This window comes from Dasypus novemcinctus, chromosome X (genome assembly GCF_030445035.2).
Source record: "Dasypus novemcinctus isolate mDasNov1 chromosome X, mDasNov1.1.hap2, whole genome shotgun sequence".
NCBI classification, from domain to species: Eukaryota; Metazoa; Chordata; class Mammalia; order Cingulata; family Dasypodidae; genus Dasypus; species Dasypus novemcinctus.
The window spans coordinates 70,945,120-70,967,132 of NC_080704.1; the positions used below are offsets into that span (position 1 = coordinate 70,945,120).

At 37.8% G+C, this 22,013-nt stretch overlaps 1 protein-coding gene and 1 non-coding gene across 14 annotated transcripts in view; one reads left to right on the plus strand and one right to left on the minus strand.

The window, feature by feature from the left end:
• Positions 1 to 22,013, plus strand: part of ZC3H12B (zinc finger CCCH-type containing 12B) — a 786,782-nt gene that overhangs the window by 546,703 nt on the left and 218,066 nt on the right. The window lies entirely within an intron of this gene.
• Positions 21,516 to 21,630, minus strand: LOC111759653 (U5 spliceosomal RNA). Its single transcript, XR_002793571.1, has one exon. It is a non-coding gene; the product is annotated as a U5 spliceosomal RNA (small nuclear RNA).

The following is a 22,013-nucleotide window of genomic DNA, read 5'->3' on the forward strand; positions in this document are numbered from 1 at the left end:
CTTGCAGTTGTTGACTCTCTCAGTTGCCTGGTGTGGTGGTTGACCATCCTCACCTCTTATATTTTTTAGTGTAACATTTTTTGTGATCTATGTATCTTTTTAAAAAAGAAAATAAAAATCACTATAAAAATTTAAAAATTAAAAAATAAATGGGGGTATTAAAAATGAACAGTATCATAAAACTTTTTTTGATGTTTTGTCACCATCACTGTAATAGATGTTGCCCTGTATTTACAATGGTAAGAATATCTCTTCCATTTCTTACTCAATGTCTACATCCTTTTTTTAAAAAAAATTAATATGTCTTCAAAAATGTTTAGGTCACAGTAAATTCATATAAAGCGTATAGGGGACTCCCATATACCCAAAACCAAACCCTTTTCCCCCTTCCTCAGCAATGATCTTTTTACATGTGGATGTTGCATTTGCTACAACTGATTTACAGATATTGAAACATAGCTGCTAACCATGGTTTTATTATGGTTTACATTATGGTTTATATTTGTACTTTACACTTTTATAATTTTTGGCGACTTTATGGTTTGCGTTATGGTTTACATTTTAGACTATACGCGTTTATAAATTTTGGGTGAAATTTAACATGACCTGTATCCATCATTGCACAATCTTGTGGAACACTTCCATTGCCCCACAGTTACCCCCTCTTCCATCTATTCTATTCTTCTCTCCCTCTCCCCCTGGGGACCACATTGACAAGCAAGCTTCACTGCTTGAAGGACAAGATTCATAAATACTTGCCACAATGCTGACAGTTTGAAACACTAGTCTGTACATCCTCATTGGGAGCCAACCATGCTCTCAAGAGACACCCTCCCCTCTGTTTGAGAATATTAGGTCTCCCCAGGATGGGGATACAATTTCCCACTCATTGTATGGGTCTCCACCCACTGATATAATCTATAATGACAAGATGAGTACTCACACACTCCCAAGAAGCACTCCCCAGGAGAACAAGGTACCAGATGCCCCCCTCAAACACCTTAAAGAACTAACCTTTCCTTCTTATATTTTCTAAAGAGTTTTCTCAACATTATTTGACAATCTCCCATGATCACCTGATCTCCTACAACCCTCCCCCTAATTCCATGGACCATCTGACCCACTCTTCCAACCCCAGTCCCCCTCAAGCCTGCACACCCGACAAAATAGTATCCCTATGCCTCATCTTATCCCTTCACCACACAACTTAACTCCACTGTATCATAAATGTTGTCCATGCATGCATTAGCTCACAACCTTCCTCTCCACCCCTAATTCCTGTAAGCTTATATTCCAGTCTCTAGCTCTCTGAGACAGCTTGATTTACTTAATTCATACAAGAAAGGTCATATTGTATTTGTTCTTCAATGCTTGGCTTCCTTCACTCAACATATGGTCCTCAAGATTCATCCATGTTATCATATGTGTTATTAATATATTTCTTCTTCCAGCTGAGTACTACTCCATTGTATGTATATAAAACATTTGGTTTATTTATTCATCTTTGGATGGGCACATGGATTGATTCCAACTTTTGGCAATAGTGAATAATGCTGCTATGAACATTGGTGTGCATGTATCAGTTTTTGCACTTTTTTTCAGTTCTTCTGGGTATATACCCAGCAGTGGAATTGCTGGGTGAAGTAGCTAAAGAGGTGCAGATGTAAATTACCTGAAATTCATTGTTCTTATAAAGAGTATTTATTTGGGGTAAGAGCTTATAGATACCAGGCCATAAAGCACAAGTTACTTCCCTCACCAAAGTCTATTTTCACGTGTTGGAGCAAGATGACTGCCAACTGTGAGGGTTTCAGGTTTCCTGGGTTCCTCTCTTCTCAGGGCTTCAGCTTAAGGCTTCAGCATCAAAATCCAACATCAAAACTCCAACATCTAAAACCTTTGACTCTGTCCTTTGCCATGACTTTAACTGTGAGTCTGCACCAACCAAAGGATGGGGACTCAATACCCTACTGGCACAAAAGGTTTACACAATTACTTAATCAATTAAACCTATGAATCCAATATAATCTAATATGCCCAGAGGAAAAGATCAATATACAAACGTAATCCAGTATTTCTTTTTTGGAATTTATCAATAGTATCAAACTGCTACAGTCCCCACTCTGAATTCCAAAAAGACATTACAATATATTTTTTAGAAATCCTTAAATCAGTTACAATGCAAGTATTAAGTCATATCACAATCAAATTAAAGAAATACAGTTTCTCTTGGGGCAAAGTCCTGTCTGCTAGAGACCTCTGAAACTTAAAAAACATTTCATCTACTTCCGATACACAAATGGACAGACAAAGGATAAATATTTTCATTACAATAAGGAGAAATTGGGGGGAAAACATGAGTCATGGTTTCTCTACAGTTCAGTAGACCTTCAGGGAAACTTCTGTTCAATTACAAAGTCTGGGAGTCATTCTTAAGAAAATGGTTTCAGCGTGGGACATGACACCCGGGGATGAGCCTCCCTGGCACCGAGGGACCACTATCAACTACCAACTGATGATGCAACTGGAAAATGACCTCATACGGAAGGTTCAACACGGATCAGCGGAATATCCCTGTCTACATAAAATAACATGACTTTAAAATGCTGTTTGACCTAATGTAAGGGGGAAATGGAAAGGAGAAATGAGTTTATATGGCTACGAGTCTCTAAAAAACAGTCTGGAGGCTGTCAGAAGGATTGCCCTTATGCACAACTGAGCAGAGTCTGAGAGACAGATAAAGCAGATACAACCCCGAGGTATCGGTTCCTTCGAGGGCTAAAGAGACCCATGGGAGTTACGGTCATGGCCAATGGGGTTAACTACCAGGTCAGATGGCCCCTCTTTGGAACTGGTGTTTATGTGTGACGAATCTGGACTCAGATGGGATCTCTCTTCATAAGACTTTCATGCTAATGTGCTAGAGGTGCAGTTAGTGTCGGGGTTTAAGATATATTTAGGGGATTTGAATCTCTGGACTGACAATGTGATAGCCAGGTCCTGAGCCTCAACAGACTCCAGCACCTACAATCTGACTTATTGGGCTCACCACACTCAGCTAAGATGGAGTTGAAGAAGGACAACCACCACACCATGGAGCCTAGAGTGATTACAACTGAAAATGGGAGGATGGCAGCCAGCATCCATGTGGAATCTGAGCCTCCTCTTGACATAGAGGTGCAATGGACACAACCAATCCAATGTCCACATAGAAGAGGTGGCATTGGATTGGGAAAAGTGGACATGGTGGACGATGGGTATGGGGAAAGGCAGGAAGATATGAGAGGTGGAGGCGTCTTTGGGACATGGAGCTGCCCTGGATGGTGCTTCAGGGGCAATCACCGGACATTGTAAATCCTCACAGGGCCCACTGGATGGAATGGGGGAGAGTGTGGGCCATGGTGTGAACCATTGACCATGGGGTGCGGGGGTGCCCAGAGATGTACTTGCCAAATGCAATGGCTGTGTCATGATGATGGGAGGGAGTGTTGCTGGGGGGGGGGAGAGGTGCGGTGGGGGTGGTAGGGTTCAATGGGACTTCATATATATATATATATTTTTTAATGTAATATTATTACAAAGTCAATAAAAAAATAATTAAAAAAAAAAAAAGAAAATGGTTTCTTCTCCTTGGGACCATATGGGGACCCACCCTTTTTTACTGGCATGCCCAATGGCTATTTTCTTGGTGTCACCCTAATCAAGCATCTGGGTGTCGACTGAGCTCCAGACCTCTCCTTCCAAGAGTGTTGGGGTGATCGACACACCTCACCCAATATTTGAGTTAGACTCTTAACTCCCCTAGTATAGTGATGTAAAGACAACATCCCCCCCTAACATTTGGCATACGGGCTCAAACTTCTCAGAGCAAAGAGTTGACCACCTGGCCTTCCCTAACCTTTGGGGACATGTCCACCCCTCTCAAACCTGTAAGATGCTAACCTTAATCACCCTAATCCTTAGGGAATATGCTCCACCCTCTCTGTACCCTGGGGCAGAAAAATTCTCCCAGAATATTGGACAGGAACATCCACCCTCTTCAACTGCTGTGGAAAACTCATCCTCTCATACACCTGGATAGGGTTCCTCTCTTGTCCCAAGGTGATATCCTAATTCCAGATCTCAGCTTCCATGGTTTTCCTCTTAAAACTGTTTCTCCTTCAGTCTCTCCTTTCCATGTCCTTTTTATTCCAAGCTGACAGTGGTTTTGTTTATACAGCTCTCTCAAAAAGTCTGTTGGTTTAACATGCAAGAAGGAGGGGTCCAAGCCATCAGACAGTAAGACTTTACACAAGTCTTTCCTAGATAACTGTATCTTCAATCTTGACTTACCAGTTCCAAGTTTAGTTAAGTCCTTCAGTGGGGCACTTTCATCTGGGAGCTTACTTTTCAGAGGCTTGAAATTTCCAGAATCAGTTTCTGTTTTTGTGCCTGACAGTTCAGTCCTCATTATCTCTCTTTTCTAGCATTTTGCTATAAGCTTCAAGCAGAAGCCAAGCTACATTGTCCAGTTTCACTTTATATTTCTTCAGCTAAATGCCCAGGTTCACCATTTTCTAATTCTACCTTCCATAAAACACCATGAATTAATATTAAATTCTCTGTAACTTTAAAACACAGATCATCTTTCCTCCAGTTTCCAATAATAATTTCATCATTTATTTCCTTTTTAAAAATATTTATTTTATTTTATTTCTCTCCCTTCTCCTCCCCCTTCATTGTCTCTCTGTTGTGTCCATTCACTTTGTGTTCTCTGTGTCCACTTGCATGCTCAGCAGCACTGGGAGTCTGTGTCTCTTTTTGTTGCATCATCTTGCTGTGTCAGCTCTCTCTGTGTGTGGCACCACACCTGGGTGGGCTGCACTTTTTTCACATGGGGTGGCTCTCCTTGCAGGGCACACTCCTTGTGCATGGGGCTCCATGGAGAAAAATCATACATGGCATGGCACTCCTTGAGCATGGCAGCACTACATGTGGGCCAGCTCACCCCATTGGCAAGGAGGCCCTGAGTTTTAACCCTGAACCTCCTAAATGGTAGATGGATGCTCTATCAGTTGAGCCACATCTGCTTCCCCATCAGTTACTTCTAAGGCATCATAAAGTCTCTTCAGCATCTTTCTCATTATTTCTTCTAAGGCCTTACAACAAAAAAATTTAGGCTCCATATTGCTACCAACAGTTTCTGCAAAGAAATTTAGGCCTTTTTCACCAAGCATCTCACAATTCCTCCAAAAACTACCACTTACCCATTCATAACATCATTCCAGCATTTCAGTAATTGCAAAAGCATTCCCCACTCCTTGATACCAATACTGTATTAGTCCTCCAAAGGGGTTCAGATGCAAAATACCAGAAATTGGCTGGTTTTTATAAAGGGTATTTATTTCGGGTAGGAGCTTATAGATACCAAGCCATAAAGCATAAGTTACTTTCCTCACCAAAGTCTATTTTCACTAGTTGGGGCAAAATGGCTGCCAACATCTGTGAGGGTTCAGGCTTCCTGTGTTCCTCTCTTCCCAGGGCTCCAGCTTAAGGCTTCAGCATCAAACTCCAACATCAAAAACCCTTAACTCTGTCTTTTGCCATGCCTTTTATCCATGAGCCCCACCCACAAAAGAACTCAATGTCCTAGTGGCACAAGAGGTTTACATAATTACTTAATCAAGTAAACCTATGAATCCAATATAATCTAATATGCCCAGAGGAAGAGATCAGTTTACAAACATAATCCAATATTTCCTTTTGGAATTCATGAATAATATCAAACTGCTACACTGTGTAATGTGGCAATTCTATACCTAGGTTTTGAGGAACTGCCAAACTCTCCTCCACAATGGCTGGCACTTTCTACATTCTCTCAAGGAGGGAATGAGGGTTCCCATTCCTCCACATCCTCTCCAACACTAGTTGTCCTCTGCATTTTTTAATAGCCACCAGTCTAATGGGTGTAAGATGGAAACTCATTGTAGTTATGATTTGCATTTCCCTAATAGCTAGCAATGTTGAACACCTTTTCATGTGCATTTTAGCCATTTGTATTTCTTGTTTGGAGAAGCATCTGTTCAAATCTCTTGACCATTTTTTAAATGGGTTATTTGTCTTTTTATTTTCAAGATATAGGATTTCTTTATATGTTCTGGATATTAGTTTCCTATCAGATATACACTTACCAAATAATTTCTTCCATTGCTTAGACTGTCTTTTCACTTTCTTGATTAACTCCTTTGAGGTGAGAAAGACTTTGATTTTGAGGATTTCCATTTACCTGTTTTTCTTTCAAAGCTCATACTTTGAGTGTGAAGTTCATGAAGCCATTCCCTATTACCAGGTCCTGTAGATGATTCCCTACATTGTCTTCCAAGATCTTTATGGCCTTGGCTCTTTATATTATTTTTTGAATTTTCCTTTTTTAAAGATACATAGATCACAAAAAAAGTTACATTAAAAAATAAGAGTTTCCCATACATCCCACTCCCCCACTGCACACTCCTCTAGATCTTTGCTCTATCATGAGTTGCTTTTTGTATAAGATGTGAGATGGTAATCCTCTCTCATTCTTTTGCATATGGATATCCAGCTCTCCAAGCACCATTTGTTGAAGAGGCCATTATATCCCAGTTCAGCATTGAATATCAAATGAACTTACCAGGTGCAATGGATGTGTCATGATGATGGGAGAGAGTGTTGCTGTGGGAGGAGTGGGGGGCGGGGGCGGTGGGGTTGAATGGGACCTCATTTTTTTTAATGTAATTTTAAAAATAAATAAATAATTAAAAATATATATATAAGAGGTTCCCATGCATCCCACCCCACCCCTGAAATATGCAAATAAAGAGAAACAGAAAGATAATTAATGGTTGACAGGGTTGAGGGGAGTGGGGAAGGTGGAGTAACTCCTATTCAGTCTATGAGGTTTCCTTTGGAGTGGATAAAAATGTTCTGAAATTAGGTAAATTTGGTGCACAACATAGTGAAGTTACTAAATGCCACTGAATGTACTGTTACAATTGTTAGTTTTATGTTATGTGAATTTCACTTAACAAAAAAATATACAGATAATGTGAAGTGGAGGAATAAAAGCTATGATAATGATAAAAAAAATGACTGTATATGTGAGGATCTATATCAGAATTCTAAATTCAGTTCCACTGGTCAATATTTCCATCCTAGTGCCAATACCATGCCTTTTTTGACCAATATAGTTTTCTGTTATGTGATTCTTCCATTTTTATTTTTGTTTTTCAGTATGCCTTTGTCTGTTAAGAGCCTCTTTACCTTCAAAATAAGTTTCATAGTAAGTTTTTCTAGTTAATTAAATAATGCTGTGATTTTTATTGGGATTGCATTAAATCTGCAGATCAGATTTGATAGGATAGACATCTTAATGATATTTATTCTTCCTATCCAAGAACAGGGAATATTCTTCAATTTATTTAAGTCTTCTTTGATTTCTTTTAACAGTGTTGTGTGGTTTGTTTGGTTTTTTTTTAAAGATTTATTTATTTATTTATTTCTCTCCCCTTCCCCGCCCCACCCCGGTTGTCTGTTCTCTGTGTCTATTTGCTGTGTCTTCTTTCGTCCACTTCTGTTTTGTCAGCAGCATGGGAATCTGTGTTTCTTTTTGTTGCATCATCTTGTTGTGTCAGCTCTCCGTGTGTGTGGCTCCATTCCTGGGCAGGCTGCACTTTCTTTGGCACTGGGCGGCTCTCTTTATGGGGCACACTCCTTGCACGTGGGGCTCCCCTACATGAGGGACACCCCTGTGTGGCATGGCCCTCCTTGCGCACATCAGCACTGTGCATGGGCCAGCTCCACACGGATCAAGGAGGCCTGGGGTTTGAACTGCAGACCTCCCATGTGGTAGATGGATGCCCTAACCACTGGGCTAAGTCTGCCGCCTGTTGTGTGGTTTTCTGTGTATAAGTCTTTTACATGTTTAGTTAAATTTATTCCTAGGTATTTGATTATTTTATTTACCATTGTAAATGGTAATTTTTTCTTGATTTCATCCTCAGATTTCTCATTATTGGTGTACATAAATGCTATTGATTTTTGTGCATTGATCTAATAACCTGTTATATCACTGTACTCTTTTATAACTTCTACAAGGTTTGTTGAAGATTTCTCAGGGCTTTCTAAGTACAAGATCATGTCGTCTGCAAATAGTGAAATTTTGACTTCTTCCTTTTCAATTTGGATGCTTTCATGTCTGTTTCTTGCCTCAGTGCTTGAGCAAATACTTCTAACACAATTTTAAATAGAAGGGGTGATTATGGGCATCCTTGTCTTACTCCTGATCTTATAGGGAATGATTTTAGGATTTCACCATTGCAAATGATGTTAGCTGTGTGTGTTTTTTTTAATTATTTTATTTTATTTTATTTACTTTGTAATAATATTACATTAAAAATATATATATATGAGGTCCCATTGAACCCTACCTTCCCCACCCCACCTCTCCCCCCCCTCAGCAACACTCCCTCCCATCATCATGACACAGCCATTGCATTTGGCAAGTATATCTTTGGGCACCCCCGCACCCCATGGTCAACGGTTCACACCATGGCCCACACTCTCCCCCATTCCATCCAGTGGGCCCTGTGAGGATTTACAATGTCCGGTGATTGCCCCTGAAGCACCATCCAGGACAGCTCCATGTCCCAAGGATGCCTCCACCTCTCATCTCTTCCTGTCTTTCTCCATACCCATCAGCCATCATGTCCACTTTTCTCAATCCAATGCCACCTTTTCTATGTGGACATTGGATTGGTTGTGTCCATTGCACCTCTATGTCAAGAGGAGGCTCAGATTCCACCTGGATGCTGGATGCAATCCTCCCGCTTTCAGCTGTGTGTTTTTGATATAGACCCTTTATCATGTTCATAAAGTTTCCTCCTATTCTGGTTTTTTTTGCAGTGTTTTTATCAAGAAAAGGTGCTGTATTTTATCAAATGCTTTTTCTGCATCTGTAGATGTGATCATGCGATTTTTTCTTTCAATATGTCTATATGGTGTATTATATTAATTGATTTTCTTATGTTGAACCACCCTTCCATACTTGGAATTAATTCCACTTCGTCATGGTGTATAATTTGTTTAATGTGTTGTTGAATATGATTAGCAAGTATTTTGTTGAGGATTTTCATGTCTAGGTTCACTGAAGAGATTTCTCAGCAATTTTCCTTTCTTGTGGTGTCTTTGTTTGACTTTGGTATTAGGGTACTTTTGGCATCATAGAATGAGTTAGGCAATGTTCCTTCCGTTTTAATTTTTTGGAAGAGTTTAAGCAAGATTGGTGTTCTTTCTGGAAAGTTTGGTAGAATTTACCTGTGAAACCACTGGGTCCAGGGCTCTTCTTAGTTGGGAGGTTTTTAATAACTGATTCTATCTCTTTAGGTGTGATTGGTTTGTTGAGATCATCAATTTCTTCTTTCATCAATGTAGGTTGCTTATGGGTTTCTAGGAATTTGTCCATTTCCTTTTAATTGTCCTTGTTGGAATATTGTTTTTCAAAGTATACTCTTATGATAGTCTTTATTTCTGTGGGTTCTGTGGTGGTATCCACTTTCTCATTTTTATTTTCCATATTAGCATCTTCTCTTTTTTTTCTTTGTTATTCTCATTAAGGGTTTGTCAATTTTATTGATCTTCTCAAAGAACCAGCTCTTGATTTTATTTTTTCAAGTGCTTTCTTATTTTCTATTTCATTTTGTTCTGCTCTGATCTTTGTTATTTCTTTCTTTCTTCTTCCTTTGGGGTTAGTTTCTTGTTTTTTTTACTACTCCAAATGTGCAGTTAGGTCTTCCATTTTAGCTCTTTCTTCTTTTTTGATGTATGAATTTATGGCTATAAATGTACATCTCAATACTGCTTTTGCTGCATCCCATAAGTTTGATATGTTGTTTTATCATTTTCATTACTTCCTAGGTAGTTATAGATTTCTTTTGAGATTTCCTACTTGACCCATTGCTTTTTTAATAGTGTGTTGTTTAACTTCCATATATTGTTGACAAATCTGGGTCTCTGTCCCTTGCAGATTTCCAACTTCATTCCACAGTGGTCAGAGAAACTATTTTGTGTGATTTTGATCTTTCTGAATTCATTGAGACATTCTCTTTGGAGTAGCATTGGTCTATCTCAGAGAATGATCCATGTGCACTTGAAAAGAATGTATATCCTGCTATACTTGGGTGTAATAGTCTATATATGTCTATTAGGTCTGGCTCTTCTAACATTTTGTTCAAAGTCTTTGTTTCTTTACTGATTTTCTTTTGAGATGTCCTGTCCTAAGTTAATAGTGGTGTATTAAAATCCCCCACTATAGTTGTACAGGCATCTATTCGTTCCCTTAGTTTTTCTACTGTTTTCCTCACATAATTGGAGATGCTCTTGTTAGGAGCTTAAATATTTATGATTATTCTTTCTTCTTGAAAGATAAACCCTTTCAATAATATGTAGTGTTCATCTTTGTCTCTTACAATTGTTTTGCATTTAAAGTCTATTTTATCTGATATTACTATAGCTACACCTGCCCCTTTTTGGTTATTGTTTGCTTGTAAGATTGTTTTCCAGCCATTCACTTTCAACCTCCTTGAATCCCTGGACTAAGATATGTTTCATGTAGACAGCATATAGATGGGCCATATTTCCTTATCCAATCTTCCAGTCTGAGTCTCTTGACAGGTGAGTTTAATCCATTGACTTTCAGTGTTATTACTTTCAAGGAATTACTTATATGAGCCATATTTTCTTCGGATTGTTGTTTGTCATATTTTGTTTGTTTTTTTCTCTTTTTGTGTTTTTATTTGTTCTCACATTCTCCTACAACTCTGTCTCTCCTGTTTTTGCTCTTCTCCTGCAGGACTTCCTTTAGTATTTCTTAACAGGCAGTATTCTTGTTGGCATACTCTCTTAGTTTCTGTTTATCTGTGAATATTTTGAGCTCTCCATCATTTCTGAATGCTAACTTAGCTGGATAGAGTGTTCTTGGTTGGATATTTTTTTCTTTTATTACCTTGACTATGTCATACACTGCCTTCTTGCCTCCATGGTTTCAGATGAGAAATCAGCGTTTAAACTCATGATGCCTCTTTTGTATGTGATGGATTTCTTTTCTCTTGCTGCTTTTAGTTTTCTCTTTTTCTTGAGTATTGGATAATTTGACAAGTATATGTCTGCAAAGCCCCACCCAAAGGTAACCTTATGCCCCCATTTTATCTCTTCCTTGTACACATACTTACCTCCAGCTTATCATAGATTTCACCCATGTAGATGCAAGCTTACATCCTTCCTCTACCCCCCATTTTCCTGTAAGCCTATCTTCCAGTCTCTAGCTCTCTGAAGCAGCTTGCTTATTTCATATCATTGAGGTCATGTAGTATTTGTCCTTCAATGCCTGGGTTGCTTCACTCAACATAAGGTTCTCAAGATTCATCCATGTTATCACGTGTGTTTGTAGTGTATTTGTTCTTAAAGCCGAGTAGTATTCCATTGTATGTATATACCACATTTTATTGATCCACTCATCTGTTGATGGGCATTTGGGTTGATTCCAACTTTTGGCGATAGTGAACAATGCTGCTATGAACATTGGTGTGCATATATCAGTTTGTATCCTTGTTTTCAGTTCTGCTGGGTATATACCCAGCAGTGGAATTGCTGGGTCATATGGCAAATCTATGGTTAGTTTTTTGAGAAACCACCGAACTGTCCTCCAGAATGGCTGGATCCTTTTTCATTCCCACCAGCAGTGGATGAGTGTTCCCATTTCTTCACATCCGCGCCAGCATTTGTATTCTTCTGTTTTTTTCATAGCTGCCAATCTTATGGGAGTAAGATGATATCTCATTGTAGTTTTGATTTGCATTTCCCTGATAGCTAAAGATTTGGAGCATTTTTTCATGTGCTTTTTAGCCCTTTGTATTTCTTCTTTGGAGAAGTGTCTGTTTAAATCTTTTTCCCAACACTAGAACTGTTGGGATTTATGCTTTTGGAGTGCATTGTTCTTCCTGGACATGTACATCCATCTCCTTTAATAGATTTGGGAAATTTTCAGCCATTATTTCTTCCAAAAACCCTTCTGTCCCCTTTCCCTACTCTCCTCCTTCTGGGATGCCTATAATGCATATGTTTGTGCATTTTGCATTGTCATTCATGTCCCTAAGTCCCTGCTGGACTTTTACTATCTTTTTATCAATCAATTCTACTATTTGTTTGATTTCTAATGTATTATCTTTCACATCACTAATTCTTTCCTCTGCCTCTTCAAATCTGCTGTTATTAGCTGAGAGCATATTTTTTATTTCCTGGATTATGCTGTTCATCACCATCATATCTGTTATCTTTTTGTATATTATTACAATTTCTTCTGTATGCTCCCTGAGTCTTTTCTTAATATTCTTAATCTCTTCCTTCACTTCCTTGAACTGGTCCATGATATATATTTTGAAAAATTTAATTAATTGTTCAATGTTCCACTCGTCTTCCTAGTTTTTAGTTTGTTCATTTGATTAGACCATGTATTCCTGATTATTGGTATGGTTTGTAATTTTTTTTTCGCTGTCTGGTCTTCATTTATCTTGATGACTTTATTCACTTGATTAGCATCTTCATCTAGTCTTGGGGTTTATTTAGGTGTTTTTGTGTGCATGTTTTGTCTTCTCTTTGTCACTTTGTTCTATTCTAGTTCTTTGTTGTTGGCTAAGTTCCCTTGAAGGAAAATATTAGGGCCAGAGAAAGTAAAAGGGGTAAGTAAAGAAAAAGTATAATAGTAGTATTGATAATAATTGCTAGCAGAAGAACCGTGTGAGATCTAGGAGAATAGATATACAACTCATGTAAGCTGTGTGTAGTTATAACTGTAAAAAAGTGGAGTACCTATAATGATGTAGTAAACTAATATGGGGAGGAATATAGTATGAATTAAAAGTCCAGTGTGGTCAGGAGAGAGGGAAAGAGAAAAGAAAAGACAATAACATAAAGAATTAATAAATGATAGAAAACAGAATAGAGGTATTAGAAATAAAAATTCAGAAAAAATTGGGAGCCAAACAAAGAAAGATGGAATAGAAACAATTATTGATGGAGTATAGAAAGGTATAAAGGAAAGGGGATAGCATTGGTAGCCAAAATCAGTACACACATAAAAGAGGAAATTGAGGATGAGGAAGCGCAGCAAATGAAAAACACAGCCTCCAGCACCTACTATAAAAAAAGAAAAAAGAAGAAGAAAAAAAGGGAATAAAAAGCAAGCAAAAATAGAAAAGGAAAATAAAAAAGGTCAGGGGATAAAGAGGAAGGAAAAACAAGAAAGCAAAACCATAGAAAACACCAGACTAGGCATCAAGCAAGGAATCCTCTTTGCAATTGAATAAACTGCTTAGTAGTCTGACCTTCCCCCTTTCTCCCTTTCTCATCTCCCTCTCTCCCAGAGCAGCAGGAAGGCAATGTGAGGGCTCCCAGAGGAGATTCAAATGGGACCCTGGTGAACCAACTCGCCACAGAAAATAATGCCTCTTAATTTCTTGAGAGAGAGTACCCACACCTTGCCAGAAACTCTAAATATGCTATTGGAAGCCTGCAAATCATGTCCTGTCCCTCTCCCTTTGGTGTGCTACAGAGGGGCTAGTTAACTTTCTGACTCTACCTTCTCCCAGACCAAGTTTCCTGTCCCAGAGCATTTAGGTAAATTGGGCTTTCTCAACAGATTCACCTCTCCTCTCTTCCTAGGCTCTCCCCAAGCCAGCTGATATGCTGCTCCAAGCTTAAATAAAGTGTGTGTGTGGGGGTGACCAGAAAATTGAACCTGCATTTCTCCAGCCCCTCTGCAGCCCCCACAAAAACACTCCCACTCCTGTAGTTAATCTGAGACCAGAGGGCTAAAGGGATGCCATAGTTTGTGGAGGGCTGGGTTTGGGGAATGGAGGTCTGGGAAAATGTGGACTCAGGTTACATGGGTCTATGGAATGTGGGTTATGGCGGTTCAGGGAACATGGGCTTAGGGATCATGCAATTGGGGAATATGTGGCTCGGGAACACTGCCATGTGACCGGCAGTTTTCAAGGAAAGCTGTGGCCCTCAGCCCTAAAGGGAAGGCTTTTGCTTACCCACAGTTTCTGGCTTCAGTGCTAGAAACCCGCAATTTTACCTTGAGCAAGCACTACTTTTGTCACAATGTCTCCAGATCGACGTGCGGACACCTTCTGCTTTGTAAGTTCCCAAAACAGCCCACTCTGGCAGGATTCCATCCCCTCTCAGCTGCTGGATTAATTTTGTATCTATTTCTTGCCTCAGTGCTCATGCAAGTACTTCTAACACTATGTTAAATAGAAGCAGTGAAAGTGGGCATTCTTGTCTTGTTCCTGACCTTATAGGGAAAGTTTTTAGGATTTCATCACTGAATATGATGTTAGCTATGGGTTTTTCATATAAACTCTTTATCATGTTGATGAACTTTCCTTCTACCCCTATCTTTTGCAACATTTTTATCAGGAAAGGTTGCTTTGTTTTGTAGAATGCTTTTTCTGCATCTATAGGTATGTGTTGTTGTTTTTTCTTTTGATCTCTTTATGTGGTTTATAGCATTGATTTTCCTTTGTTGAACCATCCTTGCATACCAGAGATGAAAATCACTTGGTCATGGTTTGATATGTTGTTGAATATGGTGGGCAGGTATTTTATTGCAGATTTTAGCATCTAGGTTCATTAGAGACATTGGTCTATAGTTTTCCTTTCTTGTGGCATCTTTGTTTCACTTTGTTATTAGGGTGATGTTGGCATCATAGAGTGAGTTAGGTATTGTTCCACGTACTTCTATTTTTTGCAAGATTTTAGCAGGATTGGTGTTAGTTCTTTCCAGAATGTTTGGTCGAATTCACCTCTCAAGCTGTCTGGTCCTGGGCTGTTTTTAGTTGGGAGGCTTTTGATAGTGAATTCTATCTCTTTACTTGTGATTGATCTGTTGAGTTCATCAATTTCTTCTTTTAACAATGTAGGTTGCTAGTATGTTTCTAGGAATTTTTCCATTTCCTATTAAATATTCATTTTGTCATATAATATTTCAAAGTATCCTTATTATACTCTATTTCTGTGGGGTCAGTGGTGATATCCTCTTCCTCATTTCTTTTTTTATGTATTTGCATCTTCTCTGTTTCTTTGTTAGTCTAGCTAAGGGTTTGTTAATTTTATTAATCTTTTTGTAGAACCAGGTTTTGGTTTTATTTTTTCTAGTGCTTTATTTTCAATTTCATTTAAGTCTGTTCTAATCTTTGTTTATTACTTTTTTTCTACTTTCTTTAGGGTTAGTTTGTTGCTCACTTTCTAATTCCTCCAGGTGCACAGTTAGGTCTTTGATTTTAGTTCTTTCTTCTATTTTAATATATGCATTTATGGCTATGAATTTCCTTATCAGTACTCCTTTTGCTACATTTCATAGGCTTTGATATGTTGTGTTCTCATCTTCATTCATTTCAAGGTAGTTGCTGATTTATTTTGAGATTTCCTCCTTGACCCACTCTTTTTCTAAGTGTGCGTTGACTTCCATATCTTTGTGCCTAATCTGGTTCTCTGACCCTTACTAATTTCCAGCTTCATTCCATTGCGGTCAGAGAATTAATTTGTATAATTTCAATCTTATCAGAATTCATTGGGAGTTGCTCTGTGACCTAGCATGAGGTCTATCTTGGAAAATGTCCATAATCAAGAATATCCTTGATTGTTTTTTCCACATTCTGCATCTCTTCTTGTTTCTCAGTCTGTCATTAGACTAGGCCATATCTTCCTGTTTCTCAGTATGCCTGGTAATTTTTTTTGGTGTCTAGGCATGTGTTTATCTTGATGGACTATTAGGTTGATCAGCTTTTCTTTTTACTGTACTAAGGTTTTGTTATGTTTTGTGATATGGCTCCTTATGATATGTGATATGGCACTTGGTTCCTCTTATTCCATATCTTTGTAGTTGTCTCTGTTTCCTTGGGAAAATATTAACATCATAGAAAAGAAAATAGAAATCCAAAGAAAAGGAATAGTAGCAATAATATAAAAGATAGAAAAGGAACCATAAAAGAGGCAGGAAAATAAAGACTGAAAATCATTTAAAAAAATTAAAAGGAATAAGAATTTAAAAGGTGGAATAAAAAATAAAAGAAGAAAAATAGAATAAATAAAAAGATCAGAAATATGGAAGAGAAGAATTTAGGAGATTTGTGTGATTATCACTGATTAATTGTCTTAAATCCTGCATCTCTTCAGGATGTTTGGTTTGTTCCTTTGACTGGGCCATCATTTTTTGTTTCCTAATATGCTTGTAATTTTTGGCAGATGTCTGCGCATCTGAATATGTGGGTGAATTTACCCCAATTGCCACTTTCTTTCTCTTGCCTATTGTTTTGTTTCACAGCATTTCCTTGATATTTGATTCAACTTATTCTGAGTCTTTAAAATTGTCCAGCTTAAGTATCATTATCAGGCCAGTGACTCACTAATGGGGTCTAAATTTTCTCCCAGGGTTTAGGTTACAGAAAGAACCAAAAACTGTTCTGGGGACACTGATCCACCCCCAGAATTTTAGGGGAAAAAATCCCTTAAAGCAGTTTTTCTCCTTGCAGTTTCCCATCTGATCAGCTGATTATGCTCACTAGCAAACATTTCCCTGGAGGTGACTCAACATCCACTTGCCCATGATTCTGGTCTGGCCAGAGCTGATACTCAAAGCAGGCTCTGCTAGCCAAATTCACTGAAGAGAACCACTCTCCACCCTCCACTGCATCCTCCCTCTTCCCAGGGAGGAAGATTTCTGTTTCCCTCTCAGTTGACTGCATTGGGTCAGGTATTATCCAGGCTGTTCTCTTTGAGTGTGGGTGATGGGTATCACTTTGAGTCATTGGTGTTAGTAATTCATGGCTTTCATTTTGGCTTCTTCTTCTTTCTGTCTTTTGTCCTTCTGGTGGATGCACAGTCCTCTCTTTGTCTGAAGATTCCCAAAATATAATAGGTTCCTTGGACGGCTTTTTATCCTTCCTCAATTTTTTTGTGAGAAAGTTGACTCCTGGCTACATATTCTGAGGTCATCTTCCCAGAATTCCTTGTATGGGTTTTTAGCCAGCATAATGCTAGCCTTACATAATGAGTTGAGAAGTACTCCTTCCTCTTCCATTTTTTTGGAAAATTTGAGAATTGTTATGAAATCTTATTTAAGCATTTCGTGGAATTTAACAGTGAAGGCAGTTATTCCTGGGATTTTCTTTGTTTAGAAAATGTGATTACTGATTCAGTCTTTTAGTTAATATGGTCTGTTTGTATTTTCCATTTCTCCTTCTGTCCATTTGGGTAATTTGTGTGTTTTTAGGAATTTGTCCCTTTCATCTATATTATCAAATATTTTGGCATGAAATTTTTATGCTATTCACTTATAATCCATTTTATTTCATAAATTCTGATTTTGTTTATTTACAACTTACCTATTTTTTTCTTTGTCAGTCTACCAAAAGCTTTGTCAATTCTGTTGATCACTTAAAAGATTTTGGTTTCATTGATTTTATTATTTTTCTCTCATCTATCTTTCACCTCTTCTCTAATCTTTATTACTTCCTTCCTTCTGCTACCTTTGTGTTTAGTTTGCTCTTCTTTTTCTAGTTTCTCCAGATGTGGTTTACATGATTGATTTGAGATCTTTTTTAATATAAACAGTTACAGCTATAAATTTCCTTCTGAGCATTGCCTTTGCTTCATTCCATAACTTTTGGTATTTCATATTTTCATTTTCATTCACCCCTATGTATTTTCAAATTTATCTGTGATTTATTCTGTATTAGTCAGTCAAAGGGGTGCTGATGCAGAGTACCAGAAGTCAGCTGGCTTTTATAAAGGGTATTTATTTGGGGTAAATGCTTACAGTTACAAGGCCCTAAAGAGTCCAGCTGACGGCTGCTTTCTCACCAAAGTCATTTGGCACATGTTGAAGCAAGATGGTGGTCAATCTCTTCCTGGTCTCTCCTTACTTCTTCCTTTTATGGTTCTGTGGGCCCAGCTTCTTCTGATCTCTGAACTTCCTATATCTGTCTCACATAGTGCTTGTTTCTTTCCAGAATTTTTCAGCTGCTCAGCTGCTGTGCTGGAAACTGTCAGGCAAATGGCTTATCTCTCCCCAGGGCTCCAGTATCAAAACTGACAAAATTCTCTCTTCTTCCTTGTCTATAGAGCTCTGTCTCTCTTCCTGTGTGTCTTCTTGAGTGAGTGTCTGCTTATATCAGCACACAAATGTGGCAGAGACTCAACCAGAGTCATGCCCTACTGATGTGGTTGAAACAAAGCCTTAAATCAAATTTACATAATTTAATCAAATACATCTCACCAGAATCTAATGCAATCGAAGGGTATTGCACCCAAATAGATTAGTTTACAAATATAATATCTCTTTTGGGGATTCATAAGTAATCTAAAACTGCCACATACCTTTGACGCTTTGGTTGTTTAAGAGTATGCTGTTTAATTTCCACATATTTGTAAATTTTCCAGTTTTCCTTCTTTTATTGATTTTTATCTTCTTTTTTTTTGTTTAAATAAGACACTTTGTCTGATTTCAATCTTTTTAAATTTGAGGCTCTTTTTGTAGTCTAACATGTGGACTGTGCTTGATTATGTTGCCTGGGTACTTGAAAATAAAGAGTGTTCTGCTTGTTTGGGAGAAGCATTATATATATGTGTGTTAAGTCTAGTTGGGTTCTAATTTTTTAAGTCATCTATTTATTTAATTATCTCTGCTCTATGTGTTCTATTCATTATTGAATATACAGTTTTGAAGTCTATGCATATTATTGTAGAACCACCAATATCTCCCTTCAATTTTGTCAATTTTTGGTTAATGTACTTTGGGGCTCTGTTATTACATATGCATATGTTTTAATCATTATATCTTCTTGATGGATTGACTCTATATTCAATACACAATATATTTCTTTATTTCATGTAGCAATTTTTTATGTAATGTCCATTCTGTATGATATTAGTACAGGCATCCTATCTCTTCTTTGGTTACTATTTACATGAAATATCTTTTCCATTATTTTACTTTCATCATACTTTGTTTGTGGATCTAAATTGAGTATCTTATAGACACTATATTCTTGGACCATGATATATTTTTAAATTTTTTTCTCTTTATTTATTTTTTAATGTTACATTAAAAAAATATGTGGTCCCCATATACCTCCCACCCCCCTCACCCCACTCCTCCGCCCATAACAACAACCTCCTCCATCATCATGAGACATTCATTGCATTTGATGAATACATTTCTGAGCACCTCTGCACCTCATCGTCAATGTAGACCATGATATTTTAAAATTAAATTCCAAAACTCTTTATTGAACATCTGTTAAATACAAGATGTGTGCTATGCAAAATGGGAGAATCCAAAGTGAGCAAACCAAAAAGAAGGGAGATGAGGCACTAACATAATAATAAAATGGTATTAGTGAATATTATTTGGAGCGTACTGTGGTTTAGGCATTGTGCTAAGCACTTTAACTGTAGCAAGGTTGTTGAAGCATGGACTTTGAATTCCAATTCCAGCTATACTGCTTAATGATTGTGTGACCTTGGGCAACATACTTAATATCTCTGTCTCAATTTACCCAGCTAAAATATTGGAACACAGCACCTCTTTCATAAAATTATTATGAAAATTAAATGAGTTAAAAGATATTAAGTGCTTATTGTGATTGACATATAGTAATCACTTTTTAAATACTTACTATTATTTTCTAATATTATCACAAATCTCTATGACATATTTGTGATTATTATACTCATTTTATGTAGATGAGGAAACTGAGGCCCAAAAAGCTGACTTGACCAAGGTCATACAGTTAAATAATGGAATTGAAGTATCAAGAAGTTGTCTATTAAATATAGAAAGGGAACCAATATTGGTTCCTTTGAGGGCTAAAGAGACCCATGGGAGTTATGGTCATGGCCGATGGGGTTAACTACCAGGGCAGATGGCCCCTCTTTGGAAATGGTGTTTATGTGTGATGAATCTGGACTCAGATGGGATCTCCCTTCATAAGACTTTCATGCTAATGTGCTGGAGGTGCAGTTAATGTTGGGGTTTAAGATATATTTAGGGGATTTGAATCTCTGGACTGACAATGTGATAGCCATATCCTGAGCCTCAACAGACTCCAGCACCTACAATCTGATTTATTGGACTTACCACACTCAGCTAAGATGGAGGTGAAGAAGGACAACCACCACACCATGGAGCCTAGAGTGATTACAACTGAAAATGGGAGGATTGCATCCAGCATCCAGGTGGAATCTGAGCCTCCTCTTGACATAAAGGTGCAATGGACACAACCAATCCAGTGTCCACATAGAAGAGGTGGCATTGGATTGGGAAAAGTGGACATAATGGACAAAGGGTATGGGGAAAGGCAGGAAGAGATGAGAGGTGGAGGCGTCTTCGGGACATGGAGCTGCCCTGGATGGTGCTTCAGAGGTAATCACCGGACATTGTAAATCCTCACAGGGCCTACATGATGGAATAGAGGAGAGTATGGGCCATGATGTGAACCAATGTATATGAGGTGCAGAGGTGCCCAAAGATGTACTTACCAAATCCAATGGATGTGTCATGATGATGGGAACGAGTGTTGTTGGGGGGGGGAGAGGGGGGGTGGGGGGGTGGGGTTGAATGGGACCTCACATATATATTTTTAATGTAATATTATTACAAAGTCAATAAAAAATTAAAAAATTAAAAAAAAAAATAAATATAGAAAGGGAAGAGAAAAGTAAGAAGGTGAGAAAGGGCTTTGGACATACGAAGAAAGGATTTTTATTTAAATACATATATTTTATTAAATTTTTTGTTAGCGATGTAGATTTCCAGAAATAACACATAAATTCCTGAGGTCCCATATACCACCCTATTATTAACACCTTGCATTAGTTTGGTACATTTGTTATAATTCGTGGAAGAACCTTTTAATAATTTCCCTTAATAGGGGCTATGGACTATAGTCCATCTTTTACAGTATGACTTACTGTGATGTACAGTCCTAAAGTCAGTGATTTTATTTATAAATTTTAATTCTGGTAACACATATATGACCTAAAATTTCCCCATTTTAACCCTATTCACATATATAATTCAGTGTTGTTGCTTACATTCACAATGTTTTACTAACATCCCCACCAGCAAAAACCAAAGCTTTATAGTCAACCCAAATAGAAACTGTACAATTTAAGCATGAACCCCCCATTCCCTATTCCCATACCAGCCGATGATAACCTCTATTCTAGATTCTGACTCTATGAGTATGCTTTTTGTCATTATTTCATGTCAGTGAGATCACACAATATTTGTCCTTTTGAGTTTGGATGATTTCACACAACATAGTGTTTTCAAGGTTCATCCATGTTTTCACATGAATCAGAACTGCATTCATTTAATTTTATTTTATTATTATTACTATCTGCATTTTGGGTCTTTTTTTTACTTTAAAAAACTTTTTAGCCTTGCAAAAGCAAGACCTCAAAAAATTGCTTAAAAATCAGACTCGTTTCTCTCCATGGAAAACCTTAGTAAGAGGCAAAAGATTTATATGATCTGAGGAGAAACCAGAGTATTTTATTTGAGAAGTTTTGTGAGCTAACAAACAATCATGCATATCATCTTCATTCCTTTATTTTTGCCTCTCTTTTTATAAATGTTACAATCAAAAAGTATAAGATGTCCCAATATACCCCCCACAACCCTCACCCCATTCCTTCCACATCAACAACCTCTTTCATTATCGTGGGACATTCATTGCATTTAGTGAATACATTTTAGACCACTGCTGCACCACATGAATAATGGTTTACATTGTAATTTACACTCTCCCTCACTCCAGCCAGTGGGCCATGGCAGGATATATAATGTCCAGCATCCGTCCCTGAGTACCACCAAAGACAACTCCAAGACCTGAAAATGCCCCCACATCATATCTTTTCTTCCCTCTCCCTATCCT